This window comes from Crocodylus porosus, unplaced genomic scaffold (assembly GCF_001723895.1).
Source record: "Crocodylus porosus isolate Cpor-Errol unplaced genomic scaffold, CroPor_comp1, whole genome shotgun sequence".
Classification (NCBI taxonomy): domain Eukaryota; kingdom Metazoa; phylum Chordata; order Crocodylia; family Crocodylidae; genus Crocodylus; species Crocodylus porosus.
Genome location: NW_017728914.1, coordinates 1,866,988 through 1,880,871, shown reverse-complemented (window position 1 = coordinate 1,880,871; position 13,884 = coordinate 1,866,988). Strand labels below are relative to the sequence as shown.

Here is a 13,884-nt window from a genome sequence, read left to right as displayed (position 1 = left end):
CCCTCGGGGGCAGCAGAGTGTTTGATCTTTTGTCTCTCTCTCTGACCCTATTTGCAAATATATACCTTTTGTGTTGCTAATAGAGTGTGTCTGTGGCTTAAGGTTTTTTTCGCCTCCCGAGAAACGAACCGCAATTTTTACATCAAAACCATGAGGTTTTATTGTTTGCAACACACTATTATAGTTACTTGTGCGTCTTTGCTGTCACCTCATTCTTGACCCTGAACCGTCCCTGTCTCCATGAAATGCAGTGGCGCCCTGCTGGCAGTCATATGGCTCTCTGTAACCCCACCGAGTTAGGGGGAAAAGGCTCGGCTGTAATTCTCCGTTTGTCTTGCACAAAGGCAAGATGAGTGGGCCGACTTTTCCTTTTCGGGCATCACACCCATTTATTTAGGTGCTTCTGCACACTCTGAAAGGCATCATTGAAAGTGTCCTGTGACCTCTGTAATTCAACACGGGACTCATTAACCACGTCTTTCAAATTCCGCATGGTGTTTCACACTTCCTAGGGGATGGCATCCTCCTTACGCAGCGACTCACGGAGGTGGTCCTGCCAGGCATTTGTGTGGTTTGCTTTGGCTACTGAGGTGTCTGCCAAAACCTTGAGAGAGGTTTTGTGGGACTGTCTCTGCTTGCTGCAAAAATCTCTGCAGCGCTCTGCTGTAGTGCAAGCGGGGTGCTGTTCTGGGCAGCCATGGGTCTCAGTGGCTGATAAACAAAGAAAAAAGCAATGGTTGCCTTCCCCCCAGAAGGAGGAAAGTACTCGCTTTAGAAACAGGTCCATTGCTGCCACTGCCCATGCTAGCTGCAAAAAATTAATTAAAAGCAAATAATTAGTTTGGTGTCTTCTACATTATAAGCTATTGAACCCATTATGCACCACCGCTGAAAGAACATGATGAATCACAGCAACACGTTAATTTCTCCCCCTTCCCCCCTCGTCCCCCAAACCCAACCAGCATGAACCTAGGCATTGCCTGGCAGTAGCAAGAGGCATATTACAAGAGAATTACCAGGTCCGGCATGTTCTTGGGTCTTGGTAACAGTAGATGATGTATTGGCTGCATGGGTTTCTTCCTGACCTTCCACCTGCTCTGCTTCATCATCTATGCTAGTCCATGGAATGGAGGGGCTAAGTGTCACTAAGTGTATGGTGACCGACGGTTCTTCCTGCCACCCCTGGTCATCAGGGAGCAGGGAGCGGTCTCCGTACAGCTGAGACATGCTCATGGTTTCACCCTCAGGAGGAGGCTGCTGCTGCCTCCTCCTCCGACCCAACCCTGGTTCTGAAAGTCTCCAGAACTGGGCTGTTGCCTGCATCCTTGGAGAAAATGATGGACAGTTTGTCATACAAGGGGGCAATTGTGCGACCTGCCACAGAATGAGAATTTGCATCTTTGGCTCTGTAAAACGCTGATCTCAAGGACTCAATTTTGCACCGGACCTGGGTCCAATCATGATTGTGCCCTTGCACCTGCATGCCTTTTGCAATCTTGACATAAACAGGCTTATTCCTCCTAGTTTCCAGCCTATCTATGATCCGCTGCTCCGACCAAATGTCAGTGATGTCCCTCAGTTCTTCCTGGCTCCAGTTGGGTCCATGGGCATTGGAGGTATCAGCCTCCTGGGCCGTTGGCTCCACACTACTGGCCTTGACTTTCTGAGACATGGCAAAGTAGTTCATGGTCAACAGCACAAGCAATTTGTGAAAGGGGTCTGGCAAATTTGTGGGGGTGGAGGGTGCCTTTATATTCAGGCTGTGCCTGCATGAAGGTCTGGGAAAATTCCAAGGATTGTGAAGTCATCACCTGTCAGTGTCAAAACACCCAAAGGTGATGAAGCCACCAGTTTAACAACAAAAAAGACCTGGTGATAGGGTAAATAAGGCCATTGTGCTTTGGGATGGCTGCTCAATGGCCTGAAATGTTGCAAAAATTGATACCTACCTGCCTGTTTGTGCAAAATATTTTTATTACAGAAGCACAGCCTGTTTTCCCTAAAGTGGCAAAAGTTTTGAGTAGCCTACATTACCAGGAGAGGAGTAGGCAAAACATTTTTTGTTTGCAAGCTTGATTACATCAGAACACCAGTGGCTGCTAAGCTCAGGATGAAAGGATGTGCAGAAGTCCCTATGCCCCAGGGTGCCGGGGTGAAGTGTTGAAAAAGCAGCCACACCAAGCTCCAGACCACACAATGCCCTGCAGTCCCTGCCCCCCACTTGGTGCAGATGGGTGAGAAGCTGCTGCTGAGGGAGAGGAGCAAAATGGAGAATGATGATGAAATATGTGATGGTGGAGAACAATGCAGTGAAGAGTCCTCTGACATGGAAAATATGGAGGACATGGGTAAGCAAGAGGAGGTGGCAGTACTGCTTCTGCAAATGCAGTTTACCTGGGGATTACTGCTGCAACACTTGAGAAGGATAGAAACTGTGCCAGTGTTCACTGGCAAGTTGTGTTCCTGGTTTAACAGCACTAATGATAATAATAATAAGATACGGGTACCCAGAAGACTTGGAATACACAGAAGAAAGCAAAGAAGTAGAATTTGACCAGGCTCTGTTGAGAAACCTGAGGAGGACCATAATCTGCATGGTGGGCCCACAGAGCAGCTTGGACTGGTAGGAGCAAATCGTGCTGACGACTTGGAACGACCAGCGGTGGCTGGAGACGTCCCAAATGAAAAGGGAGATGGTCTATCATGTTGTCTTGATGCTGGGGCCCCACATCATGAGGCAGGATGCTAACATACAGGGGGCCATCCCACCAGACAAGAGGGTTGCAATGGCCATCATGAAACTGGCCAGCCCATCCAGCCTCTGCTACATCATGAACCAGTTCAGCATGGCTGTCTTCATGGTCGGGCTGGCAACTCATTAGGTATGCCAACTGCTTAAGGAGATCACTGCAAACAAAATTTTGGGGAGGGGGAGGACTTTCACAAACAGGAAAGGATTTGCCTCCATGACCCTGCAAGCCATGGTGGACCAATGCGGCTGGTGCACGAACATTTATACCGGGTGGGCTGGCAGCATACATGATGTGCAGGTGTTTCAAAACTCCCCTTTGCCTGGGGCAGCCCTTGTGCGTGATTGTCTGTCAGGATATATTGTTGACAACAACACCCAGGAGTGCTTTGTTCTTTCTCTTGGTTATGTTAAAATACATTCATTTGCACTGTCTGTCTACAGGGGCGTGTGGTGTTGCAGTACTATTAACCCCTCTTACAGCTGGGGAACTGGGACAGATCCCTATAGATCTTAGTACCTATGAGCCAAGTGCTGCAGTGACGATTTGAAAATTATGAGGTAAGATCCTATACCTGAATCCTCAGCTGGGACAACATAAGAGATGCTTCTGTCCACTCAGAATGTAGTACCCAAAACCCTCTCCTGGGGGAAGGCACCTACATCTGCTTCTTTCAAAGAATAGAGAAAGAATAATTCTTTTCTTTTAAAACACAGCTGCTGCTGATGGTGCTGTTGCTGCCACCTTTTATATAACAGCCTGGAATGTGCTGGTTAGGGCACTTTCCTGGGAAATCAGAGACCTGGGGTCTAGGTCATCCTCAGCCTGAGTTGTGACACATCCCACACTTCCCAGGAGAGTGCCCTCACCATTGGTCTTGAGGAGCACTCTCCACCCTTACATTGGACTGGACAGGCAAGAGGGGCCAAAAAAAGAGAGCACAAGGGGGCCCTCTGTCTCTGTGGATCAGTACTGACAGTAGTCCCTTTGGAAGGGGGCATCCTAGATGCTCATCCCTACTGCTTGGACTGCTTTTGCCTTTACACTAGTCATTGGATGAAAATCAGAACAAGCTAAAGGGACTGCAAGAATAGAAGTGTCCACAACTATATGTTGGCCATAAATGCTGGCCATGGTCATATCTACCCGATAGGGTCCTCAGAGGACATTAGCAGTGACTGGGCACTGACCTGCACAGGGTGGTGCAGTTCTGGGCAGTTACAGAAGCAGTCTCATGCACCATAGTGATGTGTATGTCAAGCAGGCACTCAGTGGGTTGAGGCCCCTGCAGCTGCCGCACAGGAAAGGATTTTGAATGGTAATTTTGCACTGTACTAAGTCCAATTTAGACACCTGTATCCTTTCCTGTACCTGGTCCTGTGTGACTTGCCCCAGGTCGCACAGTGAGCCTGTAGGACAGCTAGGAACTGAAAGCAGGTCCTCTGGTTCCAAGGCCAACCTTGCTTGCTTATCTACCACTTCTGCTGCATTTTCAAAGTGCAGCATGCACTGTCCAGGTCTGGTGCATCAGCCTGCTCCAACACATGAGAATCCAGCTGAAACCAACACGGAAATGCTTGAAAGAGAAACACTGCCTATCCCTGGAGAAAGGGGCCGTCTGGAGTTACAAACAATTCTTTCTTTTCCTTTCATCATGGCTCTCTGTCACCCTCTGGTGACTAGATCACTCACTAACATGAAAGAGGCTGGATTCTTTAGCTCAGCCAGCAGAAACATGTCCCTTGAGATTCTAAGTTTAAACCTCAGCTTGCTCACAGATGCTGTGCTGCTCCTGCAGGAAATAACCTTGCTTCTAACAAGGTAACCAGTTGTTGGGTTGGAATCTGTGATTCTGGCTTTGCAGTCAGATCTCACTGGGACAGAGCCACAGACCAAATCCCCTTTATTTTATCTCAAGGCCACACAGGCTAGAAGAGCAGGGACTATGGAGGCTGAATCTCTGCTTTGTTACGGATTCTCTGTGTGGCTGTGCCTCAGCTCTCTGTTTGTCAGCTAGAGATAGAAGTATTTACTCAGCTCACAAGGGGTCTGTGAGGAGGAAAGAATTAATGTTTGTGCATCTCTTTAGCCAGGTAAGGAGTTTACAGATACTGGGTGATGCCATTTGTAGGGCAGTCTCAAAACAAGCACTGCTGATACTTTAGGGGCCAGAGTGGATGGGTTTGTGAATGCAGAATGTCAAGTGACAGGACTGCCCGAGTGATCCTGAACAAGTCACTCTATTCTCAAGGGAGTTATGGATGAATTAGATCAACATCAGGATTTGCAATACTACTATAAGCTCTTGGCTATGGCTATAGAAAGCACAGTCAGTCCCTGTGGCTTTTGAGCTTCCAGCTTCCCATTTGGGATGAAATAGAGCCTATATACAACAACAAAGATCAGCTGCCCCCACGGCCACTTCCTTTTGGAAAAATCAAAGCACACAACAACAGCAGGGTCTGGCTGCTTGCTTGCTTGGTGCCTGCCCCGGTATGTCCTTTAGAAGAACACAATAGAGCCCCGTCTCCTCTGCGCTGAGGAAAAAGGAGTCTTAGCTTTTTTTCCAGTGGTGCAGACCTGCAGCTTGATTTCCTGGTGGACAGTGTGCCAGGCTCTGGTTTCAAATTCCCTGTCCTCAAAATTTCTGCTTGTTAGTGGGAATTGGCATGCCAAGCCTGGAGCACGTCATGAGAGTGGGTAGATCTCAAAGCATGAAGGCTGAATACAGATGTGCTCATGCCAATAAAAAGAAAGCGTTGTAGGTAGGCCAGGTACTCTAAACCCACAAATGGAGCATGGGGTAATGAGTCTAGGCCTAGTTGGGTCTGATCCAGCTCCAGGCCCCAGCTGGAGATAATCAGGTCCCTGGCTCAGTCAACCCCAGGGCCAACAGAAAGAAGACTCCACCTATTCAGGCCCTATAAGCCCCAAACAGTGGGAGGTGGGGGCTCCCTGCCCAGATGCACCAAATTTCTCTCATAGGCCCTGGTCATGGGAACTACTCTAGCACTCTTCCCCTTTCTAAGAGCTTATGCTTGTATTTGACCTTTTTTCTCTTGAGCATAAATAGGGGAAGTTACTAAAGTACTGGCCTACAGTATTCGCTATGGGTAAAATTCAACATGTCTGACTAAGAGGTAGGAGAACCACTATATGAAATTATAATAACCTGATGAGGAAGGGTTTGCATTGGAAAACTTGTCTAACTCTATTTCAACCTTGCAGTTGGTCCAATAAAAGATGCCACTCCTCAAAAATCCTGTGGCTGTGTATGCTTGTACACGTAGATTGAGCATACCCAGTAAGGCTATGCACTAGCTGTGTGTGATTACATATTTAACCACAGTGAATGTAGTGTGTTTACTCAAATCCAAGACAAGGTTTTTCCCCAGGAGTTAAGGGGCAGATGGGATGCTTTCCTTGTTTTCAAAGAGCTGAACTGTCAGAGCTGAACCAGGTCTGATTTCAGCCCAGTTCACTTACAGGAGCTCTGGTGCGTGTATAACACAACTGACTAGTGCAGTAAGTTTGCCTGTGGAAAAGGATCTGGGCTATAGAAGAAGGGTGACATTGCAAATAATTTTTCTTAAATTAAGATTACAAGTTACAAGTGTTATTCCAATAGCAAGAAACCAAAGCAGGCCTATGGTGATGTCTATAGTCCCCTCAGAACAGCATGTATCCTTGGTACACCACAAGCCATTCATGACTTGGACTTAGAACAAACTGCAAGCCGTCTTGTTGTTTACAGATGGAGAACTCAGCTCTAATGACACCACCTAGTTCTAGCTCAGAGGAAAATGTCCTGAGTCTATCCAAATGAGAGAGATGCTCAGTAAGGTGCAGAGATGGATCCAGGGGGTGTGGTAGTGTGGTTACACCTCTTTTCCGTTGTATAGCACAATGGACACTCCTGTCCCATAGGTAGTGGGTGACAGTGGGGGTGGGGAGGGGGCAGGTGCCAGGTGCAGAAATCACTAGATTCAATAAACACACACTTAAGTGAATAAGAAGAACTAAACTTTGACTTCACTGTGGAGCAGTAGGCAATTTCTGCAGACTCTTGGGGAACTTTTACATGTACTCCAGGGCTGGGAGGGGTGGTACTTTAATTTGGGTGGCTTGAGAGTCACTCTAATTAAAGCACCACCGTGTCTCATGTATCAGCATCCCCGCACTTAAAAATGACAGTGGGTTGCTTGAACTAAAGCCCATTGAAAGAGCTTTAGTTCAAACACCCCTGCCACCATTTTTAAGCATGTGGACGCTGATACACAAGATACAGGAGGCTGCTGGAGCGTGGTTATTGCCAAACTCCAGCAAACTCAGCTTATCAAGTCTGGTCTGATGGGCGGGAATTCCAGCACATCACAGAAGCCTCTGCGCTCGCGTATAGGTGCCCTTGGTCTCTCTCTAGCTGTTCCATTAGCTGAGGGACCACTGTCCAAGTCCCAACTCCCTCAATCGCCTGTTAGGGAGCATCTCTAAATGATAACTTCTACACTACATATTTCCTCTTAATAATAACTAACAAAATCATTTTACACCAATCTAGAGAGGAGAGGTTGCAGCACGTCACTGGGGAGTGAGTCTTTAGCACTCCTTCTCCTGTTCCCCCTTTTCTGCAGCACTTTTAGCAAGTCTCTGTGAGTCTTTCAGGAGGTTTCACTTTCTTCTTGGACTGACAAAGTACCAGATCCAGTTTCTTATTTGTTTTTGGTGGGAAGCTTTTCCGCCAAGTCTTGATAGACTTAAATCTGTATACTGGGATCCAGCTGACTTACACTTTGGCAGTTGTGCTTCTGCACATAGCACAGAGTTCATTAGCTGTGGACCACTGACCGTGATTTCCCCTCTCTGCATGATAGTATTTGCATTTGTATCTGTAGGTACTTTTCTCCCATAAGGACAGGGTTGCTTCTTGTGTCCTGGAACAATTGGTTTCTTTCTAAGAAGATTCTCCAGATTTTGGCTATTATTGCCAAGAGGATCTTCAGGAGGCATGGATTTTGTTGCTTCATGTACTACAACAAGCACACACTTAATTAGATTTGGTTTGTCACAAGCTGCCAGACCCATAATAGGTGTCACCTCTCTAGTGACCATAGTGAGTGAGTGTTTGTGTACAACACTCTGTTTTTATACTGGATACTAGTGATGCATCTCTTTCACTAGCATATTTGTTCCTGAATAGGCAGTTATTTTTAGTGGTTGTTGGACTCACTTTTGGTCTCAATTTTAATTTTTTATATTTATGTGCTGGGAAAATATTATCTGAGTTCCAGGGTGCATCTACACATATGCCCCAAAGCACATACTGAACAGTCATTTAGTACCCTCCAGTACTGCGCAGTCCTGGCCTTGCATGGGTTGTTCACCATAGCTCATCGCTACAGCAACATTATGTCTCATGTAGAAGCTCTCTCAGTGTCTAAAATTTAAATTAAGCCATCATTTCTTGCAGTTCACCTGGCACATTCCCATTCCTCTTATTGATTTTGCTTGATTCTACTATATATCTATACAAAATTCTTCTGGTATGCTCTCAACTATAGGCACTTGAGTTTTTGGTGTTTGGAATATGAAGGACCCGGCAAAATTGTCCCTTTTATTCCCATTAAGACAGAGTTTCCCAAATGCAGCATAATGTTTGGGGCCATGTTACCATTCATACTTTGTATGCATCTGCTTATTTGCTCTCTTCCATAACAGTCTGGTTTGCAGTTGAAAATTCCACTTTGTTAGGTGGCTTTTTCTGGCTATATTCTGCATGGATGGCTACATTCTGCCTACTGCATGGATGACCCCTTTTTGGTATATTCAGCTCTGCAGCCTGGGCCTTCACAGTTTCTGCTGCACTATACATCTGGATCATCTTTTCTAGGAACATGCAACAACAGCCTTCCCCATAATGCAGTTTCTGCAATGCCACAGATAATCCTATCTCTAATCAGTCATTCTGTCAAGTTCCCAAAATGACAGTTCTTACTCAGTCTCTTTCGTTCAGTAGCATACTGATCTATACTTTCTTTTTTTTTGCCTGCATGTAATAAAGTATGTCGTTCAGGGGTCTCATACTTTTTGGCACGCATTACTCTTTAAATTTGGACAGTATTTTACTTAATTTCATATTCTGACCCTGTTCAAAGGTAAAGGTATTATAAACACCCAGGGCTTCCTCCCTCACAATAGGCAAGGAGATTGAGGATTTGACTTTGTCATTTTTCTCTTCTTCCTTTGTGGCTGGTAGTGTTGCTAGCTTTGGCCATTTTCAAGGGGCCTAAGTTAAGCTGCAGAAGAGTTGCTAAGCAAAAAGCCCAAAGCCTGTTTCTGAGTAACCATAGTGTGAACCTTTGCAAGTTAACTTGGTCAGCAAGAAAAGAAAACCATCAAACACAATTAAAGAAAGCATAAGGACTGAAAGGAGATAAGGGAAGATCATACATTAAATAATCCGTATATACTATATCATAGCTTTATGTTAAAATAGTATAGTAATGATTGATGTAACCAAATATGTTAGATGTTATTTTGCTATAATAGATATATTTTTAATTTTGTAGATTTTTTTAAAACAAAAACAGCCTTGTCAGAAAAGACCACAAAGTAAGGTAAAGAAGAAGCAGGAACAGCATTCCACAATGGGGAAGAAAAGGACATAAGAAACCCTCTCTCTTTCCCAAGGACACAATTCCCAAGTAATTGGCAGCTTCCAAGTCCACAAGAGATCTTGTTCAGTCCAAATCCAAAAGTTTCATTGAAACATACAGATGTAAATAAAAACAATCCGAGATCATTTATTAAAATATTAGACCCAGGCATTGATAAATATTGGGCAAAGGCTGGAGGGAAATTTGAAGAACTCAGCAAATTCAAAGACCTGCTGCCTATCTGCGTGCTACCCTTCTTCCACCTCTTGAGTCTCCCCAGCCAGTATAGGTGAGCACCTATGTTGTGCTGTTGCAGGTAGTCAGATAGACTTTGGGATAAATGTCTGTTTTCATGTTTTAAGGTCCAAGCAAATAAAGGTTAGTCTGTAGACTTGTTTCTGCCTCTTTTATCAGTAGCCTGCCCTCAAGGTTACCTGTAATTTAGGTAACAATAGGTACCACTCAAACTTTTTCTGAATGCCCTTCAGTTCTCTAGAATATTCCAAACCTTCCATGACTGACTAACTTTTTACTTAGACTATAGCCAGGGCCGTCCCTGAGTGGGGGGGGAATAGCAAATCGGGGTGACCACCACAGGCCCCATGCTTTGGGGGGCCCCATGGACAGTACCATGTAGACCCTGCCATGGTCCCACTGCCACCGGCTTCTGCAGGCAGTCACCACTCTCACCCCCTGTCCCTGCACAGATTGATATTTCCCGAGCCCCGCACACCCCTAGCAATGGCTCTGACTATAGCTCTGCAGAAAGATCACTTACAGTGGCCCTTGTCCTTCCACATTGCTGTGTTGCTCCACTTGCTCTCAGTTTCCAACTTCTGTTTCAGTTTGGAACTAAAATTCTTTCAAGGTCTCTCATTTGACACTTCTGACACCATGTATTGATCATTGGGTTCAATAAACAAACAGGCATACATTACCAAGAAAAACTAAACAATGAACTTTATTGTGGAGCAGTAGGCAAGCTCTGCAGACCCTTGGTCTCTCTCTTACTAACTAGACACTCCATAACTGAGGGGTCATCTCCCAAGTCCCAACTCCATCTGTCCCCTGTTAGGGAGCATCTTTAAGTTATAATGTTTATCACTATGTGAGGCAGGGAGCAGGTACAGGAAGAAGTGCTGCCACTGCCACTTTCCCTGAGCCCCTGATCTTGTGGAGGAACCTGAGGACCAAGCAGGAAACAGGTAATAGAAGTGGGAGGACCTGCCTGCTGCTGCTGCTGCTGTCCCCAGCTGACCCAGACATGGGGGGAGCCCCAGAACCATTCTTGCCCTGCTTCAGCTGGGGGCTACAGGGAGCGGCTGCATGGGAAGCCAAGCTTCTCTGGGGACAGCAGTGGTAACAGGTGCATTCTCCCTTCCAACATCTCCCTGGCCAGTGGGGGGAGGTCGGGGGGAGAAAGAGGGTAGGATGCCCTACCCAATGCCTACTTCCTGCCCAGCCCTGCAGGGTGCCCCACCTACCCAACGGTTCCAGCCATATGTCACCTTTTCCCCCTCCTGGTCTGAGGAGCAATGTGCCACACCACTCTTTATTAAATCCTAGATCTGCCTATGGTAATATAGAATCACATTGTTTGACTGTAGTGTCATCTCCATGAGTATGGAAAAACTCTAAGGTGCAATAAACAATAGAAATAAACTAATCACAGGACAGGTTTTAACTAGTCATGAACTAGGAATTCCCTTTGGTGTAATGTAGTGAATCATATTAACTGTAACAGGAAAAAAAATCAGTATAGCTTTAGCAGTCCCATGGTTGAAACATGCCCTGCAGACAAGATAATTGAACCCTGCACCAAAAGAACAATGCTTTGAGCTCTGTCCATGTCCAGCAGCAGTAGGCTTTTAGTCTTGCAAATCTGGAGAGAAATAAATTATGTAGCATATTAAATACTCTATAGCCAAGCTGGTACTGCATCACCTACCTATTTAAGGGTCAGGGCTTTCTGAGGCTAGTTAGCCCTGTACCAATACCATACCCTGCTAGGAAATGGTCAGTGTGCCCAGTAGTAAGTGGGAAAAAAGAGCTGAAGAAGCGAAACCAGCTCCATCAATAGAGCCTGAAGCAGAAGACTGAATCAAGGAGCCTCTGGGAGTAGTAGCCAAAGGCAGTCCAAGAAACTGGCTTATTTGGTGTTTTGCCTAACTGTGATGGTGAAGAATAAAACCATGCCCTGAAGAAGATTTGGGTGGGTCAGTGAGGCCCTCCTGGACTAGGGAAACAGGCCAGCTGTTTTACAGGCTAACAAGTAAAAGCTTATGTAATTCTCTGATATGGGCTGCAGTTTAAGCCAGGTGTGGGCTTTTACTGAATCACGGTTGTTTAAGTAGAGATTGAGTTGAAGCTGAATCTAGAACCTTTTAGCATTAAAAGCATAAGCCCCTAACATGTGCTCTAAAGGATCAATTCTATGAAGGATCAGTAAACAGCCAGCTCTTACCTTTGAAGGGCTACCCAGAAGAACATGTGATTAAGTCACTTAATCACCCATGTTTCCGAGTTGCTACAAGAGATTTGCCGGAACCTTGTTTATTAGTAATATCAGAGGAGACACAAACAGGATTGAGGCCCTGATATTGTGGGAACTGTCTAAACACACACCTCAGTGGAAATGGCCAGTCAGCCAGAACACACAGCACTAACTCACTATTGGACATTGGGCATTGGGGTGAAAGGGACTGTAACCAGGTTGCTGAGCCTGCTAACTCTTGCAGACTTGCTTTCCTCCTTGAGGAACTCCCCAGTCAGTCCTTCAAATAAATAAGCACAGCCTTTGCACACAAAACAAATAAACCAACAAACAGGACCCTTTGACCCTGTTACAGGCAGTAGGAGGGGACCTGTGGCTCTGGATCCAGCACAGTGGGCGCATCTACACGAGATGCTTTACTGCGCAGTAGAGCAAATTGCTACATAGTAAGCATCACCACCTACATGTGCAGACCCCTACCATGCAGCAAATTAACTGTCAAGTAACTATTGCACAGTAAGGCATGTGTAACTGGTTGACTGGGAGCAAATTTGTTCCCAGTCAGCTGGGCAGCATGGGGTGGGAGGTTGCTCCCTGCCTCCATGAGCTTCCTGTTTCTGGAGTGGGCTCCACCACCTGAGCCCAGGTGGGGACAATGTCTCTGTGCCGTGACAGCAAGGAGCTCCCAGCCCAGGCTTTGCCATCACGGAGCAGGGAATAGGAGTTCCCTGCTGCTGGGGTGGGGGAACATGGTCCCCAGTTGGGCTCCAGTGGTGGAGCCTGTCTGGGCAGTATGCAGTTCCCAGGGGCAGGGAGCAATCTCCCAGCCCTCACCAAGAGACAGCTGCCTAAAGCTCACCCTGGTGGCTGCAGGGGGCAGAACAGGGTGGGAGCAATCTGCTCCCAAATGTGCGCATATGTAGATGCCTGCCCAGGGTGAGTTTACTCCAGAATAAATTAGTCTGGAGCAGCATTTGCATATGTAGATGCATCCAATGGCATGGTCCCTTCCTGGTAGTGAGCTTGCTTGGATAAGTTTGCCTCCTTCGGGTACCCTGCTCTTTTAGCCAGTTTGCCTCTCTCTGCTCTCTCCTTTTGGAGTCTAAGCTTCTAATGGGACACTCCCTCATTATCTAAAAGCCTACAGCTGGGCTTCTTCAACAGGGGTGCCTGCTCCCATTTAAAGGGCCATATTGCCCTGTTACAGAGACGGTTGGTGTGTCTGCATGAGACAACTGTGCAGTAGCCTAATTCTACTGCGCAGCAGAGTGCAGGGCAAAAACCGTGCTAATATGCTACTGTGCAGTAGTATTAGGCTACTGCACAGTTAGCATCACTAAAAAGCTGTGCACCAATGCTACTGCACAGTAGTGCCAGTTACTGTGCATTGATTTAGTACAGGTTTCTCTCACTTTATGCTGTACACACATTCCTGGAAAACTGTGCATCACCTGAATTCACATAAAGGAAACCCACTTTACAATCTAACAAATAGGGATATATGTTCCAAGATCTTGATCCCCGGACCCATTTCTACCACTTTTACAAGACAATTTTGGTATTTATCATAACAGCAGACAGTACACACAAGCACAGGGTGGTGGTAAATGTTACCATAATGGGGGTGGCAACTACAGAAACACGTGTGGCAGACAATGAGCGAAGAGCACAGATCCACACAGAAGACTACATTTTGGTGCATATCCCTCCCACAATGCACCACACAAAGCAGCTGACTGAAGACTTCCACTACACTGATCGCGTAAGAGTGAATTTACCTGGCATATAACTAATTTTTGGCATAAAAGGGTGATTGCATAAGAGCGAATTTGCACACACAGAACCCGCATAAAGCGAGGGAAACCTGTTCTTGGTTATACAAGTACTAAACTTAATGAAAATGTAGATGTGCCCACTGCCAGTTATTACTGGTATTATAATGGTTCTTTCTGTGGCAGTACCTCAGAGCCTCAGTCATAGAACAAGG

At 46.1% G+C, this 13,884-nt stretch overlaps 1 long non-coding RNA gene across 1 annotated transcript in view; it reads right to left on the bottom strand.

Moving 5' to 3' along the window:
* Positions 1–10,165, bottom strand: part of LOC109309905 — a 20,145-nt gene extending 9,980 nt beyond the window's left edge. Inside the window, exons 1-2 of the long non-coding RNA XR_002101077.1 lie at positions 10,156–10,165; positions 3,620–3,626 (exon numbers count right to left, since the gene is read on the bottom strand). This is a non-coding gene — a long non-coding RNA (uncharacterized LOC109309905). The remainder of the gene's footprint in view (positions 1–3,619; positions 3,627–10,155) is intronic.
* Between the last annotated feature and the right edge of the window lie 3,719 nt (positions 10,166–13,884).